The following is a 13,712-nucleotide window of genomic DNA, read 5'->3' as shown; positions in this document are numbered from 1 at the left end:
ATCTTTCGCGAAATTTAAATGCTGGAAATACATCTATGTCTGAGTGTAATGACGAATTTCCTTCAGAAAGGTATGGACAACCGATGAGAGATGTACCTCAACAACTTAAACCAGCTCCTAAATGTTCCCGTGTGTATTCTGGTACAGGAACTTGAATGTGTTTCTGAGCAAATAAAATTTGTGAGACTTGGGGTATTGACAATATTAGCTCAATTGTTGTTGGTTTTTATCTGTCCCATAGTTATCCAGCATCATTTCTACCCGCTTTGACCACTGGATACGATTTATATTGACCCCTAGTGGCTGTTTTAATCATAACACAAGCAATGAAGATATTCAGCAGATTTCTGAGTTAAGTATTTGTCAGGAGAAAAGTGTTGGTTATTTAATAAAACAAATGGTAAATGAAGCTTGAAGTGTAAGTTTGCTAATGAAAAAATCTGCCAATGGTATCAGTCACCAACCTTTTCTTGGGGGGACCCACATTTTGACCATCATAAACTTCGGTGACCGCAGTACCACATTCTGTGAACTACAGTTTCTTTGTTGTGTTCTATAACGGTGAGTTCTGTTTCTCTGAGGATAAACTTTTTGGGTTTCCACTTCGTCTCACTACAAATGATGCATGATGATACATTTTTAATCTTGATGCTTAAACTTTGATTTGTTTGTGACATAAATTAAAGAAATGCTGACTCACCCATTTTCAAAATAGAAACAAAAAAATGTAATACCCCTTAAAAAAATCTGAATGAAAGTGTTTTACTGTCAAAATCTAAGTTTAACAAATGTCAAATTGTTCACTTGAGTACAGACTGCCATGGACAGTTTGTGAATGTTTGGCTTTCACTTACCGTTGATGTGAATGAGTGAGAAGATGGACCCAGTCTATTTATTTGGATTAAAGCTCTGGGACTGGGAGTGAGGATCTGGGTTTGTTCCGCTTGCTTAGGTTGGAGTGTCAATCTGGACCTCTGGAGTATTCTCTAAGTAATCATGTTTGTATATTTCATAACAATGGTGAGAAATGTTTCAGTCTTTCAAATGCCTCAGGTTTAAGTTTATTTTGTAGAAATGCAGCAGCACATCCATACCAATTCCGAGGTGATTGTATTGTCTTTACAGTTTGTTTGTATGTTCATGGTTTTAATCGACTTTTGTGGTACCGTTTAATGTGATGTCATATCTTGTACAGAAATGAATTGTTGATGGCATACAATTTTTCTCTGTTGACTAAAATAAAACTTTAAGATTAGTCACTTGGCAAAAGGAATAAAATTGCACAGAAAAAAATCAACATTCCGCATTATTTATATCGAAGTAATTTGAGCACTGTACGCAAATACATTGTGGAAATTAAAAGTCCTTTGAACACTTGAAATCAGCGCAGGATCCCAACAGCAGTAGATTTTATCGGCCACAGTGTGGCTAGCACCACGAGTACCAACAGTCAGTGTTCCATGCAGCTTAATATCCAAATACTTAATTTAAATACGATTATACATTCCTCCATTCCTGTAATTATATGCCACTTTATTCTGCCACAGACTACAAGCTATGTTGTCACATATGACCTGTAGTGGAAATCCCCAATAGAAATAATGCTTAAGGACCCCAGAAAAACAGCCATGGGCTTCGAATGCTAGAAATGTAAAGAAAACGTTCAATTATAAGACTCTCATTGTTTGGGATTTCTTCAACCTTGCCTCTTCTGAAAGCAGTCTGGTTACTTTATAGTATGTTATTCACAATAATGCGCTACTCTCTGTTATTTATGTCCCTCCGAAGAGCTGTTTGGACTATTTCATTGTTCTGATGCCATTAGAAAAGGATGGTAACTTTTAGATTCAAGTGAGTGATTAATTAATGCATAAACTTTAGTTTCTTCTGACGGTCGTGTTCTCCGTAGTGACAAATGCCCCTGCTGGGTTGTGTTTACCGTCAAAGTGAACTAAACCCTGAACAACAGTGACGACCTGACGACCTCCGAATGTGTGACTGAAGACAGTATATCACCCAGAAAAAGACAAGAGCCCAATTAACACATTTTTGGGAAACAGTAAATCTTTGCCAGGCAAACACTGAATCTCAACTCACGGCAAAGGCCCAAATTCCACACCGCCTGAGAGTGAAAGCTTAAACCAGTAAACCACGTGTCCAGCCTTTAGCTCACACTCGACAGCTGCTGTCAGTCACTGCGTTCATCACATTACTAAAATCAGAGGGGATTACGAACTCCTAAATCATCAGGTACCTCCACGCTAATTTGCCAGAATAACAGGATTTCCATTCATTTTTCCTGTCATGCGATGAACAGAGCCGAGAGGCACTTGGGTGGGAGACGCCTGATAAGACCTGGTTTTACACCGTCAGCCCTGTTACATTAAGAAGGTCGGGAGTTCACGCCCCTCTCTTCAACTCTTCAGGCTGGGCTGTGAACTCCTGACCCAGTGGGAAAGGGGGGGAACCCTCCATGCACAGTAGCTGCATTTACAAATGCATGCTGACTCTCTGCCAGCAAAGCGGAATGGAGAGGAATCTGATAACATCTCGCCTTGGAAGGAGCTACTCAGCCAACCCTTTGTATTTATGGGCAAGTCTCACGCTTACCCCCCCGACCATAAATCATGTTAATTGGCTTACTGATAAAACGTCTGTCAAATCCCATTCACATAGTGCAGTGGCAACCCCAGTTACTGTTTAATCTCTGTCCTGCAATAGTTCATCTGTTTAACCAACTAGAGGTGAGGAGGAGTGGAAAAGGGAGTCGCCCTCCATGACGCAGCTCAGTGTGATGCAAACGTCTGCCGTCAGCCGTTTGGACGACTCGGATGATGACAAGACTTTCACCTTTGCCAGTTGTGACGTGTGATATTATAAATAAAATTCAACTTTCGAAACGGCAACCTGCTCATTTCTATTTGTCATTTAAGCCTCTTGAGCTGAAGCTCTGATCAGTTCAAAGATGGTAATATCTCATTCTTCAGACTGGTGGTAATAAATACAAAAATGTCTTAAAAGATGTCTGGCGTAAGACTTCTCGGTAAATGGTATTGACTTTCTGGCAAGGACACTGAAGCCCACAGGACTCGACTGTCCCTCGTCAACAGATAGACCACACACAGGCGTTCATTTACCTGTCAGATTAACATTAGGAGTGACTCTGCTCCAGGCCATATGGCACCAAACCAGGAACAGCACTTGGAAAAAGAACTATTTGTCTTCGAAATGTCAGCGATCATCAATTCGCAAAACACGAGACGCAATAAAAGGGAAGGCTTACGAAGGCAACTCCGGTTTATTTTACAGAGCGGTAAACAGTAAACAATTTACTTTATGCGGTGAAACTTTTCTCAACTTCACTATTTTAAATGTGAGTTGCAAAAAGGAAAAACCAGCTGTGCTGATACTTGGTTGCTGCAGATAATTACACATAAGTTTCTTTCTAAGTGGACCATGTGCTTCCATGAGTAGCTGAGGCAATGCGATGCAATCTACTCCTATTTGGCTGGCGTTGATCTTTGCATGATTAATGGTTTGAAAGGATCCAGAAAAAAGGTCAAACACTGAGTTGGGGATGGAGCAGCTATACGGGGTAATTAAGACAAACATGATTAATAACCCCAAGCTGCCACTGTGTTCTGTAAACAAGATGCAGCCAGATGGGATGCATATTTAGAATATCGTACATTAGTTTTCCAAAGCATAAGGGCTCAAAGCTATTGAATGCATTTTTGAATATGCTTAATATTAATGTTGTTAAAACATAGAGCAAATTTTACAACTCTTTGAAGCTTCCCAGTCATCTTAAAAGTAGCATCACATCACGACTGGAATGGAAAAGAAAAGTCATTTGACATAATGGCTCTTTAGATATTGTGTCCAGATAACGTTGGTACAGTATAATCGCTCCATCTCGGACACTTTTAAGACAAGTTGTGATTACAGCACAGACTGATGGAAGGGGAAAAGTCTAGCACTCTTATTTAATCCATTATCTCGCCTTCTCGTGTCGCCCTCTGCCCACCAGTGTGACTGACAGTATAGAGGGATCAGGTCCAGCTTCCAGGCAAAGCAGGGAGACAGGTGTCAAAATGGTCCAGCAAGCAAATCTAACCCTCACTAATCAGCCCTGTTGTTCCTCTGCAATCCATGTCTAGTCCGCAGCTCTCATTCCGTATGAAAAACAATTACGCTGGTTTGAAGTTGAGCGCACACTAACTCACCTGTCTCTTCTGATAAGTGTAAAGATTGAGGAAGGGAGGGGAGAAGGAGACGGGGAGAGAAAACTACAGAGAGAGAGAGAGAGAGAGAGGGGTAAGCGAAGCAGGATAGGGGTGCATGTGATGAGTGTGACGTAAAATGTGTTTGGATTTATCGTTTCTCAGGCATCCCAAAAACAGCAGGGCCACATCTGAAGATATGTCAGACACATGATTAACAGCTCAAGTGAAGAAAGTCGACTGGGAGACACAACAGCCTGTGACAATACACCATGAGAGAGGAGAGGAGATGAAGACCATCGGAGGGATGTTCTGATGAGGATTTATTTTAAATGTATTTATATTTATGCCATGGCGATCTGCCCATGCTCAACACCCTGTGACCCCGAATTAGATAAAGTGACATCAAACATGGTTTTTAACCAAATATAAAGCCATATACACTAAGCTTAGGCTGACAGGTTAGCATTTGGAAACATTTTAATGACTACATTTAAAGTAGTTCAGGAGACTTAACCCAAAACAGTGTTTTAACGTCACGTTAATCTAACATGGATTTCCAAAAAAGGCTCATTTTTCAACATAGATTCAACCGAATCTCTGGTATCCTTTCGTCTATAAACCCTGACATCAGTTCCCATCTGGCTGATTATGTAGCTCCTTGTATTATAATGCAGACATAGATCAGTTATATATTATTAAACAGTATTGAGGGAGTCGTGCGCCCAGCAAGAAAACAAACGCTGTAAAACCTCCGCATGCTGGAAAAACTGAAAGAGGTGAGCTTAATTAACTATCAATATCCATGAGATTATTCGCTTACTTCAAAGTGAAATCGGTCCAATTAGGAGGAGGAGAAGGATATGAGAGCATCAAAGAAACTGGGATGGACAAGGCACCACACACTCATGTATTGAAATAATAGCTGACAAAGATCCTCAGCACTTGTGTCAGTGTAATGCTCAGTGGCACCAAAAGCAGCGCCACTACCGGAGCCTCCGGTTTAATTCGTGGTGATGGGCCTGGGACACTCTGCGGGCCGAGGAGGCCCACTGATGCGGTCGGCAGTCGGCCCTAATGCACAGGCTTGATGGGAGATGAGCGGGGGGGCGGCGGTCGCAGCCAATGGGCACTTGCTGAAGTAAGACCACAGTGACAGTAAGCAGCTGTGAGAACTTTCATTCTCACTCAACAAGAGTCAGAGCTAAGTAAGAGCGTTTGAGAGGTTTGACAGAAGAGTGTTGCGGCGCGGTGATTAAATGGCAACTATGTGGAAAACCTCGGCACGCGGCTGCAGGTGGACGGCAGAGGTGAAACAGTCAGGCGGACGGTGAAGTCAGTCATGAGGCACTTTGATCCAACATCCATACCAACTGGTTTCTATCAGACCGAGGCTTTTCTGTCTGATTTTGATGGTTAAAATAAAAAAATGTGACGCATTACTGAGGTAAATGTTCCATTAATAATCATTTTCACGGCTGACTTTGTCTATTATAGCTGAGTAAATTAAACTGCAGGTCCGCATGCCCAATATTCAAGGGCATTAAAGTGAGAACATTTAAAAAATGCTCACATCTGGAAAGTTGGATCCAGAAAATGTTTGTTTATTAATTTCATTTTTCAGGACGACCACAACAGAGCGAGTCATGTAAACACGACTGCATCAGTGAAAGTGGACTGGCTGACTAAATATCCAATGTCTGATTGATGAAGTCACCAAATTACAACCTTTTGAAGTTGTTTAGGAATAAAAACACATTTCCAATTCCATAAAAACTTTATTGTTACTGTTTACTTGTGTTAGGAATCATAATTCCAGATGGCCTGAGAGTGAGTTAATCCAGCCAACAGCAAACTTCATGTAGAAGTTGACCTGAAAGTTGCTTAAAGTTGCAGAAAAATGGGTTTGACACTAATCGGTGACTTTGAACCAGCGTGTTTGTTATGTTCACCTATAGTTTGCTTGGATCAGCAACACCAAGTCACACAAAGTGACGATGTCGTTTTCATGTTGGGCTACTGGTTGCTGTTACTGTTACTACATGTTACTCAGGGCCTGGCAGGTAAAGGTCTTCAGCTCAGAGTGCACATTACCAGCAAGCAGATTCACCATCTTCAATTCACTCAAAACCCAGGACATACACAAGGTTTCAACCTACTTTGTCCATTTCATGGATAAGGTCAACCAAGTTTTTAATAGTTGCCTACTTCTACCTGAATTCTAAAAAAAAAATGGGATGTAATGATTTGCAAATTTTGTACCACAGTGTAGACATCCTATCAGATGTTGAAGGTAAGGCATTTTACCTGCGATTGAAAACAGGGGGGTAAATAATCAATGGAGCAGACGTCTTTTGCAAGTGGACATCCAACATGAAAACCCCTCATTTGTGTGATTCTCGCTAATGAAACTTTCACAATTTCCATGATGAAAGAATAAAACACATAAACTACACGCATAAAATCGTAGGGCTGCCTGCAGAAAGTCTATAGACCTGAACTGTCCTCCACATTTATTCAGTTTTACCAATATCGAACTATTACAGCTTTGTAACAAACTGCAGTTGTCTACACTTCAATGTGTGAAATCGACCTCCCCCCCCCCCCCAAAAAAAAAGAGCAAGAGCAGTAAAAAGAACCACAGCTCCCTGCGTGGGATGGCTTCACTTTCAGGGTCAGTAGACTTTCCGAAGTAACAAGCCGAGCATATGCCGCAGTGGTTCCCCTTATGTCCCAAGAAAGACCCAATTAATTCATCAATCTGCACACCTCTGTCACTGCCGAGTGCATTATAACCCCTTGCCAGCAGAGCTCCATCCATTACCAGCCAGGTTGTTCAGCGTTCCCCCCCAGCCTGCCTGCCAAACAGCCAGCCAGGGTGGCTGCTGGGTAATTACACATTGCCTTGACAATGTGCATGATTGTTTTCCTAGCAGTGTATTACTTCATTAGCACTTCCCAATACGTTGTATTTTTTATTTTTTTTTTTAAATGTCACATTTTTTTCAACCAACTCAGTCCAATCTCGACTCGTCTGTATATCATAACAATCATTAATAACTGTCAGTTGGCGGCATCAGTTCAGCACGCGGGCTGCCTCATTAGCATGGCCCAGCATTTGTTCTGCGGAGAGGCTGATTATTTTCTACAACAGGCCAGGCCAATTACTTTAGTAAAATGGTATCACATAAATCAAAACTTAACAAGGTGGCAAATTTCAAGTTATCAGATTCCAGGAGACACTGTAACTAATATGTCACTGTCACAAGTGCTCTCTGCAGGTATGCCTCCGCCACACCAAATATATCATCCCACAGGATCTCCGAGGCTTTCTGGAGGAAATTACCATATTCAGAAAAGCAGGAGTAAGAGTTGTATGAAAATGTAAAATGGGCTAGTTGAAGCACGCCGGCTTTAGACGGCGATGGAGGTGAAGTGGAAGGAAAGAGACGGATCCCGTTGTAATGTCGTTTTAGGCCGTCCTGGGCAATATAACATGTCGGCTGCCTGCTGCAGCTCAGACCTCTCCTTTTACTCTCCACATGATGATATTCATCCATCACATCATGACAGCTACTTCAAACCAACAACCAACATGCAAACCCAGCAATCTAAAATATGCTGACACCACGTGCAGACACATAAATACAGAACACTTTAGCTCCGCTCTGAGTGGCCTTTTTTTTGTCTGTTTAAACTAGATTTCCAATCTACTGGGACTCCCCACAACGCAGGATGTGTGATAAAGTACACTTCTGTCCGTTAGCCGCTGACACCGGAGTGATTGCGGGAGTTGTGTGAATGGGTTTCTGTTTGTTTGCCCGGTTTCTTCTGCCGGCACTCACAGAAGCTGCAGTATGTGCTGCACAATGACTCGTCTTTACTCGCCGTTAGTTAAAGAGGGATTACCTCTCACTAAAACATTCACCTCATCTTGATGTCATTTGCCCCATTTGTTTTCCACTGTCTGCAGCACTGCCTCCGCTCATTTCTCATTTTTAAGTGAGGATTGAGGACAGATGGATGCGAACTCAAAGTTTCTGATCTTTAGCAGAAGTTATGGAGGGTTATCTTTGGCTGTATATCTCTGCTCTGGCAGCGCTCCCCTGGTGATGAAGGATTAACCACCGCAGCTGTCTCTTCCCCGGGATGATGCAGTGCACTGCTCTCCGACACGACAGCATCACTTAATCTTAATGTCCGCTTCTCTAGAGCGGCCGCACAGGACAAAGCCAATCAGCATCACATGCCATGGGGATGGACCTACAGCTTGGCCCTGGAGTTTCTCACCCTTGCAGGCCTATTCATCAATTTCAGCCACACCAATCCCAGAGTTCTCCCCTCGCAAACCGCAGCTGAGCCGGCCAGTGATGTATAGGACGACGAAGGGGCGGGTGGGTGACGGTGGGCGTGGGGGGGGGGTTGGCTGGCGCACGCAGGAGAACACTTATCAGATTGCACATTATGCACAGCTTTGTGTTCCCCAAGAAAGAAAAAAAGGAGGGAAGAGAAGTAATGAATGTACTCAGCCTTCCTTCAGCCCAGACCACCTATTTGGTGTGTTTAAAGAGATATCTGCTCAATAGCGCTCTAGCATTAAGAATGGGGTAGATCTAGAATAATGATCACTGTTCATTTAGATAAATTGCACTGAGGGAATCCATTTGTAAAGATCTGAATTCAGCTGGAAGCTGAGAGAACTGAGATACTTTGTTTGCTCAGCATCTTCTTAGTAAGCAGCAGTGGGATGCACAGCTATATGGGGGGAGAGCTATCTCATAATCCCCTGCAGATTGCAGCTTTTATGATATGAAAACACACACAAAGGCCATATGCAGGACACATGTTACTCATTGACTTGAAAGCAAGAATACATGCTCTTTTTCTGGCCATATGATGTTTAAGATGTAATGCTTGCTCGTGTGGGGTGGCGGTGGGGGTGGGGGTGGCGGTGTGGGTGGGGGTGGGGGGGTCTGATGCATGTATGCAAAGTGAAGCAGATGTAAACCATTCAGAGCCAGTCAATCAAACGACAAGCTGCATTCATGCAGTATCAAAGAACAAAGTAAGGAGAGATACAGCTAATCCCTTAAAGTCAAAGAAGTCCGATGGGGGGAAGATAATAAAGAAAATATCTCTGCCATATCATGACCCAACCTTGTAATGTGAAATTATGCTAAACAATACCATGATGATAGCCTTCCCATAGCAATGCGAGTACTTTGCCAACACCAGCCATCAACCCCCATTGTGAACCTGATAATAAAGAGATGACACTTTTATGATACCATAATTAACAGTGCTCCAGGATGAAATTAAATCAATATGCCCATCTAATATCATTTTCTCTAGTTATGCAAATCAAACATTCAAAGCCCTTGGAAAGTGATATGAATTGCTTTCACATTTCACTTCACACATATTATCATATCAGACCTCTTGGGTTTGATGACATGGAGGATGGGGGGGGGGGGGGGGGTACTTAACGATGTGAAGACTGTGCTGGAGAGAAGAGAGCGACTCTGACTGCTGATTAGCTCGCAGACAACAGGACGATAATGTGAGTGCTCAGATTAAAACAAATCGACTTATTTCTAAGATAAAACGGCGAACCGCACCACAGTCGGGGCAGAAGAAAGAAATCTGGAGAATGCTAAACCGCCAGAATTAAGCACCTCTGCGGCAAAACGCCGACCATGCCATAATGAGATAAATTATAACTTTTAATTCCCTGGAACACGTGTTAGCACCCTTTTTTTTCTTTTTTAGCAACCCTTATATCCCTGCAGCGGGAGGTGAGGTGAAAGTATACGGCCTTTCCCTTTATGGATATGAGACAAAAGGGAGGCTGTGATGGCTGGGCGCAGACAACGCGAGCGGCGGTGGAGGGGGAGCCTAATGGCCGTGATTAATGACAATGGGCCAGAGGAGAGCTGGGACACGGGCGCTACATATATCATCCCTTCTCATCAGTCTATGCACCTCTGTGGCCTCTTCCCTGCGAACCAGCAAACTACAGTATGAAAAAAAAACACAAAATCTCATCTGCTCCCAGTCAGCATACCACTGAGAAGCTCCTCACACGGTTCTTTATGGGCCTCGTAGATGATAGCTAAGCAGGGAAATGACATGTAGAATAAGATATAATGAGTAAAGGGGAGATGGCTGTGTGTGTGATCACTCATGTTTTTCATGAACTGAATACTTCCTGTGCTTCAGTCACATTTCCAAGGTCTAATCTTCCATATGGAGAGAGATGAGTTATTGGCTATTTATGAATAGAAGTGATGATGAATGGTGCTGCATTTATCTGCATAAGTAACTCCAAGGGCTGGCACAGAGGTTCAGGCAGCTATAATAAACATAGTTTGCACTCAGGGGCAGCTCTTTATTTATGAGGCCCCGCGAATAGATATTATGTGGCCATCATCAGTTCCTCTCGTTCCCTTGAGGAGAGGACAGGAAATAGCTCCTATATATGCAATAGTTTTGGAGTTTAAACTCTTCAGACCAGGCTCGCTGCCATCACTGTAATCAACTCTGCTCGGGGTTTAGTTATGACCAATTAATGAACTACATTCTTATGGGAATTATAACGCACTCTGGGACTTGCGGTTTTAATTAGGAGGCACCTTGTTGGCTCCAAGTTAATACCTCCAACTTGCTGAAAACATGGCAAATTAATCCCCAATTAATACTACAGGCAGATTTAGTCATTATGAAAGCACTTTCCGCATAAAGGGATGAAAATATTCCATACGTTAATGGTTTAATCTTCATTATGTGATTTTTCAAAGCCGGTATTCCACCACTGAAAACAAGTTTAACTCACCCTGACCTCCACTTCTCTCCTTAGTTAGAGGAAGTTTAAAGACAATTAATCCGTTTTTACCCTAAAATCTGCACACTAGCTTTACCACCTGCACATCTGAGAAACTATTTTGTAGAAATGGAAAATATCTAAGTCCAAAAAAAAGTGCTTATTAGCATTTATACTGCAGGTAACTTCTACCATAATTCATAGTAAAAAAAAAAAATTGCACTATTTACCATAAGAATTATAATATTAATCATGTTTAATGGATGGATGGATGGATGGATGGATGGATGGATGGATGGATGGATGGATGGATGGATGGATGGATGGATGGATGGATGGATGGATGGATGGATGGATGATTTCTTTTACAAAACAATTTAAATGCTTTGATGCAGAAAGATATGTATAATAAAACAAAACACAGCGTATAGTGCGAGTAACACGTCTTCATCCAGCATTCATTCTGCAGGTCTAAAAGTTTAGGAGATAATTGTCAAACATCAGCTTGTATTCTAAAGTCTTCCGGGACACATTTGTCTATCCAGCTTCTCTCTTTCCGGAGGTCAAACTGTTTATAAGAAGAAGAAGAAATAACAACCCTGCCTCTGAACTCTCCCTTCAGGAATCTTTTCTCAATCTCAGAGCGAATTCTTGTTTAATTTTAGAAAACAAGCAGATAGGTAATTAGTCATTACTCCAGTCAGCCGTGTTTCCAAACTGTTTGCTACTGGCAGCAGTGAGAATTTAGCTTTCCTCCCTCCTGTTTATTGCTTATTAAACGCACAAACAAGGCATGTTGTGAGAAAACAAGGCGTCTTTTGTCTTACCAACTGTTTTCGCCTATTTTCCATGGGTGCTGCGCATAATTAATATCTCAGCAGTGCCCGGGGTTGTCATTTTTCAAATGGTTTCCCTGGAAATGTTCTACACCTCTTAATGGCCCTGCTAATGCTGTAGCTGTCATGTCTTGGACAGCTGCACTTTTACAAGACAAACTCAGCTGTGCCACGGGCTTCTCTGTGGACTTACTCACTCAGAGGCTTAGAGGCTGGTGCTGCCAGCTGGTGATACGACACATAACATTTGATTAATCTTTAGCTTGTGCTCACGAGTGGCGAGTCACCTTCCAAAAGTGTCCCCGCCGCGCTGGATATTTCTTTTGCTCTTTTCTGACGCGTGACAGATTGGACAAATAGCCACAACTACAATGGGGGCAACTACAGATCACAGGATCTGGTCTACATCATTCAGGCCTTTTCAAACTATAAACAACATACGTAACCACATTTGGGGGTTTTAACATTACATTTGTGAATTGGCCAAAAGTAAGACAGCTATAGCGCTTATACAGCTCTTTGAGTTTTACTTGCAGTAGACGTGAATATAACGGAAATATTGTTTGTTTTTCTTCTTCTGTCTCAGTTCGATCGTCGTCTTCTCACAACTCACTTAGTTTTCACGGTTGAACTTTTTCGTAGTCAGGTAATGATAATATTTCCGAAGGTAAGGGAGAAAAAGCAATAATATATTACATTTCTTTATCAAAGTGACCTCACTCGGTGGAGGTGTTGCCTTGTTGTGTTCGTTACTGATATTAATATCTAGTTAAGTGAGTGCAGTGATTTGGAGTTTCTGCATTAGGAGTTACTTTCACTCTTTTAAATGTTAACTCAACCAATGGAAACTGAGCCTCCACAACGCTTCTCCTTCATCGCCTTGACCGAAGACACTAAAATGCTAAATGGTACATGAATTAACATGCAGAGATGGATTGAAACCGTGAATAATGGGATTGGAGGATGATAGCGTCGCCACACGGTCATCATCAGCCCTCGTGATGCAACCCATAGTGTCTAACCATAGCGTGGTGGAAGTCAGATTGTCTAGTACGCCAATAGAAACAATTCAGCTAGGTTTTGGTGACAGTAATGCACAACTCTTTTTTCTCGTTGGTGACCACTAATACGTCTCAGAAAGGAAGCAGGTGGAAGGCGGACTTTTGCTACCGATATGGAAAATGTGATTTGCTTGAGGGAGGAAATACCCCCTCTAGTCTATACAAACGTCTGAATAATGTTTTACAGCTTTAGAATAAACCTTTCTATAGTGATTTAGAATACTTCAGAAGAAGACCAGACCGAAGGTCATTCATTTACCGTCAAGCAGCATGGTCACCTCTCACACAGAGTGAAAATCACACTCACATTCATCCCCAGTACTGCATGATGGTTAGAAAGTGTATATCGTTTTTAAAGGTTGACACATTATTCACATTTGTTGATTGGGTTTGTAAGTATTTACTTTGTCAAGTAAATAATGACATATTAGAATATCAAATAAGGAAACATTTAAAAAGTAAATAGGAGATATGAAGTCTGTATTTAACTCATTTTTTTATTTTCCTGAAAAGTAAACTTTCAATAAAATACATTTTTGTCTTTATTTTTTGCTTTCATTACAAAAGGTATCCTGTTAATGTGCAAATACAAATACAACTTATTTATCCTCAATGTGAAAGGCTTTCTTTGTTTTTTTACGTTATAACATGCCAACAGAAGCACAATTATGACCAAAGAGTCAGCAAACTGCAGAAATATGACTCTCCAAAACCTGCAGCACACACTGTTCACTTTATATCATCAGTCTGCGGCAGCAAAGGGAGGAGCATC

Source organism: Lipophrys pholis (genome assembly GCF_963383615.2).
Source record: "Lipophrys pholis genome assembly, chromosome: 1".
Lineage (NCBI taxonomy): Eukaryota > Metazoa > Chordata > Actinopteri > Blenniiformes > Blenniidae > Lipophrys > Lipophrys pholis.
This window is presented reverse-complemented; position numbering follows the sequence as displayed.